Genomic DNA, 8315 nt, shown 5'->3' with positions numbered 1-8315 from the left:
ATGTCTATGTGATCGTGTACGTCAACATCAACTTCAACGTGAACATCAACATCAATGTCAACGTCATCATAAACGTGAATATCACATGTACACCAACGTCAATGTTAATGTGATCATCAAAGTATATATGAGCATATACGTCAACGTCAACATCAGCATCAACGTAAATGTAAACGTCAGTGTGAACGTCAATGTTAACGTCAACAACAATGTGAACATCAACATCAAGGTCAATCTAAACATCAACGTACACATGAACGTCAACATAAACTTAAAATTTAGCGTCAACATGAATGTCAAAGTTAATGTAAATGTCAACATTAGTGTGAACATCAATGTGAATGTGAACGTCAATGTCAACGTCAATGTAAACTTAAATGTCGATGTGAATGTCAATGTAAATGTCAGTGTGAATGTCAATGTAAATGTCAGTGTGAACGTGAATGTGAATGTCCACATCAACCTCAACATCTAGGTGATCATAAACGTTAACGTGAATGTCAATGTGAATGTTTAAATGAGAATGCATATGTGAAGAAAAATGTCAATGTAAACGTGGACGCCAATGTGAACGTAAACATCAACGTGAACGTTAATGTGAACTTTAACATCAACGTTACCATAAACATCAACGTAAATGTAAACATCAGTGTGAACTTCAACATCAATGTCAACAACAATGTGAACATCAATGTCAATGTACATATCAACGTATACGTGAATGTCAATAGAAACATAAACATCACCATCAATGTGAACGTCAATATCAACGTGAATATCAATGTTAAGGTCAATGTGAATATTAATGTGAAAGTCAATGTCACCGACAACATCAACGTGAATGTCAACGTCAACGTCAACGTCAACATGAACGTGTATGAGAACGTGAAGGTCAACATCAACATCAACATGAACGTCAATCTAATTTTGAACGTTAACGATCAATGTCAATGTAACTATCAGCGTGAACGTAAATATCAATTCCAAAGTGAACGTCAATGTGAACGTGAACATTAACGTGAATTTTAATGTGAACATCAACATAAATGTCAATCTAAACGTCAACTTGAACGTCAACATCCATGCGAAAGCTAACGTTAAATTCAATGTGAATGTGAACTTAAATGTCAACATAAACGTCAATGTCAACTTAAATGAAAAGATCAACGTCAATGTGAACGTCAACATTAACGTGAACATCAATTTGAATATCTATGTCCATGTCAATATGAATGTCGACATCAACATCAAAGTCAATTTAATGTCAATATCAATGTCTACATCAACGTCATAACCTACATTAATGTACTCATCAACATCAATGTCAATGTGAACGTCAACGTGAAAGTAAACGTCAATGTAAACATGAACGTCAACATAAACTGTAAACTTCAGCGTCAAGGTAAATATCAACGTCAACGTCAATGTGAATTTCATCATGAATGTTAACATGAACGTGAACATGAACGTCAATGTCAATGTGGACGTCAATTTGAACTTTAATGTGAACGTCAGTGTTAACATGAATGTTAACGTCAATGTGAACGTCAATGTCCATGTGAACGTGAACATCAACATCAACGTCAATGCCAACGTGAAAATCAACATCATCTTAAATGTAACAACCCTAAAAATGGATATGTTAAGTAAAGCTTAAGGTGTCTAGAATGCCTATGATTAGACCGGGTTCACACATATAGCTGCGCGTAGAACCAGAACTCTGAACCTCTACAACATCCAAGCCAACTATTTTGGTGAGTTAGTTGAGCTTGGAAAGGTTGGGTCCAGCCATGTAGGGCACCCGAATATGAAGATTTACCCGGATGAGTCATTATCAGACATAAAAACGGGAAATCTTAGGTTTGAATGGTCTAGGGGTAAAATGGTCTTTTTCAGGATAGGGTATTGTATTTAGTGAATTAGTTAAATTAATTAATATTTATTTTGCTTATTTAATTAATGGAAAATCATATTTTTAATAAATAAGGATAATAATAATAATAATAATAATAATATTAATAAATAATAAGGAGTCCTAGTTTGACTATGTCTCCACCTAACTCTCCTAATCCTAATCCACTTAAACTCACGTTTCTCTCTACTCTCATCTCACTTTAACGTCTTATTTTTCTCCAAAAGAAAAGAACAACAAAATATAAAATTCATCAAAAAATTCAACGCTAAAAAAAATAAACAACTCAAAATAAAAATTTACTTTAAAAAAGTAAAGCAAAACAAAGTTCTTGACGGGATTATGCTTGAAGTTTCTGTGGTGAGGCTTTGTTTTGTGGTAAATTTGCAGCATTTAAACAAGTTTTGAACGACACTAAGATATGGGTTTTCATCCCTCTTGGTCCCTTTCCCAAGAGACCCCTACTTTCAGTATAAATCTGAATTGAGAAACTAAGGTTCTTCCCGTTGCATGCCCTTGTCATTAGATCCTGTGAATGATTTAAAGAATGCATTGGTATGACTTCTGTTAGATTATTTTAGGGCTGGTTGTAGTTACGCGTTTGAATGTGTATTCTGAAATTATGTCAGAAATGAAAGATGTGTTCCGAAAAAGTGAACTACGTTAACTTGATTGTGCATGTGTGTGCTGTGAGTTAGCCATAGTTTGAAGCCTAGATTTTTACAAGTTAAAATGTTGTATTTTACGTATATGAGTATATTAAAAACGTGATGTTCATATTAGTTCAAAGTTGCTGAATTGAATGATAATTCTTAATTGAAAGCAACCTTTAAAATGCACCTAAGAACTCTCTAATAACTAGTCGTAGTGTCATGATGTTTAACGTGAAAGAGGTTGAGATAATGGACTGCAAAAAGATTATTAAATTCTCAACGATAACCATGAAAGCTCACCTAAAAATTCACTAGATGTTACACGAAAATTTATCCTAAATCTAACATTTTAAAGTTGCGAAAATGGATTGCAAAGAGGTGAACAAATTTCTAGCATTCTGGAAATATGTTTTTGGGCAACTTACTGAAAAAGTCATGTTCTAAAATATTTTTTTAATGCTTGAGGTCAGTGGGGATTAAGACCAAGACCTCACCATATACATGTCATAAAAAATTTAAATAATAAAATATGGTAAGGGGGATTCGTAATGGGATAAAGATCAAGTGAAAACTTAGGGGGGAAATGAAAGAAAATGAAGTGCGGCGTGTGGGGTGGAACCCACAACCTCTTGGACGGATGAAGGAGAGAGGAGAAAAATGAAATAAAGAAATAATAAAAATGAGGTATGTGGGAGTTGAACCCACAACCTCTTTGCAAAATGAGAAGGCAAGGAGAAAATGTAAATTAAAATAAGGTGAGGCTTTGGGGATTCAAACCCACAACCTCTTGAATAGATGAGAGAGTTAGGAGAAAAAGAAAGGAGAAAAATTAATGTGGAGAGTGGGGATTGAACCCACGACCTATTTAATGGATGAGTGAGTTCGGAGAAAAAATAAAGGAGAAAATAAATGTTGAGAGTGGGGATTGAACCCACAACAACTTGAATGGATGAGAGAGTTAAGAGAAAAATAAAGGAGAAAATAAATTAGGAGAGTAAAGATTGAACCCACAACCTCTCGGATAGGTTAGAAAGTTAAGTGATAAATTAAAAGTAAAATAATGAGCTTGTGGGGGATTGAACCCACAACCTCCTTGACTTAAACGAAAAAGGAGAGATGAAATAGAAAGGAAATCTTATGGGGTTTATGGGGATCAAACTAGCTTCCCCCGAATCTTAAAAAAATGCAATTATCAAGTTTAAAATAAGATTAAGTAATGTCCAAGGGATTCGAAATCGGGTTCCGTTGCCCGATTGAGTATTGACACATAAGTCATACGTAAGTAAATATCAAATTAATGCTTCCTCTAAAGATCGAAATCAATATCTTGGCATATCTACAAGATGCATAAGTATTTTACCACAAATATCTTGGTTTATATGTTTGGACCCATAAGTCTAGCATACATTTAAAAGTAAGTGAGCCTAAGATGTATGTGATAACATGATGTAATCCTAGAAGGGTTAAGTAAGAGTGTGAAACACACTAAATGGCCAAGTGCATAGGCATATGATGAAATGAACATTTACGTGAAGGCATGTGTAATTATGAAAACCAAATGTGTTATAGTTAATGAATGAGGTCACAATATGATAAGAGGCTAATGTGAAAGATGAGAGCAATCTCAAATGAGACTAAGAAAATGTTACCAAAACATACTCACCTATGAAAGTGTAAAGCATACGAAGAGACCAATCTCTATGAACATTCTAATGAAAGTATTGAAGTTAATGCATACTTAATACTAATGATGAGATGAGAAATTATCTAATGATCTATGATGTCCTCATGCTAGAAGCCAGCTTCCATGATGTGTGAGTTGAATGTAATGGAACTTTATACTGAGCACCGATAGGCTTGTTAAGAGCGATGATGCCTTCGTTCGGGAAGGGCGGAGGTTCACGTAACTCTCACGAGATAAGACTGTTCGGCATGCCGAGTATGGGTCTCCTTATATCTCCTAGTCTTTGAACCTATACTACCAATATAGGGATCTAGCATGGTTAAATTCACTATATACGCTAGCATGTTTTGGTTCTATTTGGCAAGTGATTCCACCTCTTTCCGGTGTGGGGATTACACACTGTATTTCATGATGCTTACATGATCTATGTCGGTTAAGGTTAAAGTTCCCGAAGAAAGAATGAGGCCAGCCTCAAAGAATTCACATAATGAAATGAACATTACCAAAGGTGTTAGGATAGGATAATCAAGAGGTGAGCTAGACCTAAATAATGACACTAGGTTATTCTTGGTCATTGCACATCGAACCCGAGGAGAGTCTTAAACTACATCCTAGGTATGACTGGTGGTTGTACTAGTATATTAAAGAATGAAAAACGAAGTTCGTATGAATGAATGAAGCAGACTCTGTGTTTCTTAAATAATGCTCTTGGAACAACCCTAAAAATGTATATGCTAAGTAATGCTTGATGTGTCTAGAATGCCTACGATTAGACCGGGTACACACGGATTGATGCGTGTAGAACCAGATCTCTGTACCCTTGCTACTGCTAAGCCAACTAACTTGGGGATTTAGTGGAGTTATAAAAGGTTGGGTCCAACCATTTAGGGCTCTCGAATATGAAGATTTACTTGAAGGAGTCTTTACCGGACATAAAAAGGGAAAATCTTAGGTTTGGAGGGTCTAGGGTAAAATGGTCTTTTCCAGGCTAAGGGTAGTATCATAATTAACCTAAATATATATTTAATTATTTAGTTAATAAGGAGGAGGGCCATTTTTGGGAGAGAGGGACGAAAATTGGCTTTTAAAGTGAAGTGTTGCTCCACCCGTGATAAAACCTAGTTTAAATCAATGAATTAAATTATTTTTAATTTAAGATGGCAAATTAATGTAACTAATTTATATTAATTATTTATTATTTGACTTAAAATAAAAGTAAATTAGATTTTTAATAATTAAATAAAAACCACACTTGACTAAGTCCTAAACTAGACTCCTAGTCCTAAGAAAACTCTTCTCTCCCACGCTCATCTCTGTCTATCACGTCTCAATCACTCTCACTCACGATTATCTCTGCCAAATAACTTCAAAAACAGTAGGTAAACAAAAGTTCTTCATACTTGAAGAACTCACGACGAAAATATAAGAAAACCAACGAAATCAATCACGTAGGCAAAGAGAAGTTTTTCAATCGAGATGGTGTTGACTTTTAGGGGATTTGGACGTGATCTTGGGTGAAGTTCTGGGCAGAAAGTTGAGGGTTTAAATTCAAAAAGGTATGGGTTCTCTTCTCTCTTGGTCCCTTTCCCAAGAGACCCCTAAGGTTCAGACGAATCTATTCCAAAAACTATGGTTGTTCCCCATTGCATGTCCCTGTCACTAGCTCCTATTGAATCATAGTGTCACGACCAAAACTGAGCCGCGAGTGGCACCCACACTTATCTTACTAGGTGAGCGAACCAACAATCTAAAACCCCAACGTTTACCTGTATATAAATTTTGAATAGTAAATAAAATGCGGAAGATCCAAAACTCATTAACGAAATCAATTAAATAAACCTCTAAAGTATAATACTTATCATCCCGAAAATCTGGAAGTCATCACATCAAGAACATCTATCCTCAAATTACTAAGTCTAACAGTATTTAAGAACTAAAATAAGTAGAAAGATGGTCCATGTCCGAACTTCAAAGACATCAAGACGTGAAGAAGAGAATCCAGCCCGAGCTAGGAATAATAGCTCACCCTGAAATCTGACGTACTGAAGACTGGCTAGAGTTGCGGACGAGTCGAAGTCAATGGTGCACTTGCTGCACTCCACAAAACAACAAGAAGGAAATAAAAGTAGGGGTCAGTACAAGGAACACGTACTGAGTAGGTATCATCGGCCAACTCAAAATAGAAAGCAATATATACTGAATAATAATATAAAATCAACCACAATACTTAACAGGTGACAATCAACAAGTACAAGAACCATTGGCAACAACACCAAGCACACCTATGAGGACTCAAGCCTCCACACCATACTCATTTGGGAAATAGGTTCTTCGAAATTGAGTATATTAACATAATTCCAGATTACTTCTCTTTATTCTTATCGTGTCGCAACGTGACTCTCCGATCCCTTAATACTACGTGTCGAAACGTGACACTCCGATCCATTATTCCTACCGTATCGGAATGTGACACTCCGATACCCTAATTCTACGTGTCGGAACGTGACACTCATATCCATTATTACTACCGTGTCGGAACGTGACACTCCGATCCCCTAATGCTACGTGTCGGAACGTGACACTCCGATCCATTATTCCTACCGTGTCGGAACGTGACACTCCGATCCCCTAATGCTACGTGTCGGAACGTGACACTCCGATCCATTATTCCTACCGTGTCGGAACGTGACACTCCGATCCCCTAATGCTACGTGTCGGAACGTGACACTCCGATCCATTATTACTACCGTGTCGGAACGTGACACTCCGATCCATCTATCTCATTATTTCAGTTCATCAAGCTTTCATTATGTCAAGCATCATCTTAATAGAGAGGATTTAAGATTAAAGATTCAACAGTCTCATCATTCTAACCACCACAATTATACGATCACAACATTACAAACAGACAATCAAGCATATAGAAGACTTTACAATACCACCTAATACATATCAATCGCTATTTAGAGTTTATCTATCACATTGAAATAAACCATAACCTACCTCCACCGAAGAATCGTGATCAAGCAAGCTATCTCCCCAATGCCTTTTGCTTTCCTCTTCGTTCTCTCTTTCTCGCTCGTTCTCCCTCTCTGCTTCTTTTTATTTTTCTTCTCCAGATTCTCTTTCTTTTACCCTAATTATCATATAATTCATTATGATAAAAGTAACCCATTACTTGTTTTAAAGTTACCTCCATTAAACCCCAAGTAAATAAATTATTAAACTTACCCCACTAATTTCATAAAGTTTGTCATGAATAGTCCAAAACACCCCTTTAAAACCTTTAGCAGAAATCCGACCCAGTTGGGGTTACGCAACCTGTGACGGTCCGTCGTGTATATGACGGTCCGTCCTGCAGGTCCGTCACAATGTTCAGAGAGTTAAATTCATAAAAGGGTTTGTAACGGTCCGTCGTACCTGCAGTTCCGTCGTGAAGTTCAGAGAGTCGGTCTCAGTACCCAGATTTCAGAGTTGAAGTGTTTTGGAACGAAGACCCTCGACGATCCGTCGTGACCATGACGGTCCGTCGCGTGATCCGTCGACCCAGTCAGTTATTTCCAAAATACTTTTTACTGCTCGAACCTACTAAACAGGTTGTTACAATAGATACCAGTTTACCCATCGTTCGTCCCCGAACGATCACAGGAAGAAAACCAAGGGCGAGAAAGAGTACCTGAATCTGTAAAAAGGTGGGGATATCTTTCTTGCATATCTGCCTCATTCTCCCAAGTAGACTCTTCGACTGGCCGATTATTCCACTGAACCTTGATAGATGCAATCTCCTTTGATCTCAACTTGTGGACTTCTCTAGCTAGAATAGCAACCGGCTCCTCCTCATAAGACAAATTCTCATCAAGAAGAACTGAATCCCAACGAATAATGTAGTTTCCATCCCCATGGTACTTTTTCAGCATAGACACATGAAATACCGGGTGCACTCCTGAGAGTCCTTGAGGCAATGCCAATTCATAAGCCACCTCTCCCACGCGCTTCAAAACTACAAATGGACCAATATACCTTGGACTAAGTTTACCTCGCTTACCAAACCGCATCACCCCTTTCA

Source organism: Solanum pennellii, chromosome 3, assembly GCF_001406875.1.
Source record: "Solanum pennellii chromosome 3, SPENNV200".
Lineage (NCBI taxonomy): Eukaryota > Viridiplantae > Streptophyta > Magnoliopsida > Solanales > Solanaceae > Solanum > Solanum pennellii.
Note: the sequence above shows the minus strand (reverse complement) of the source record.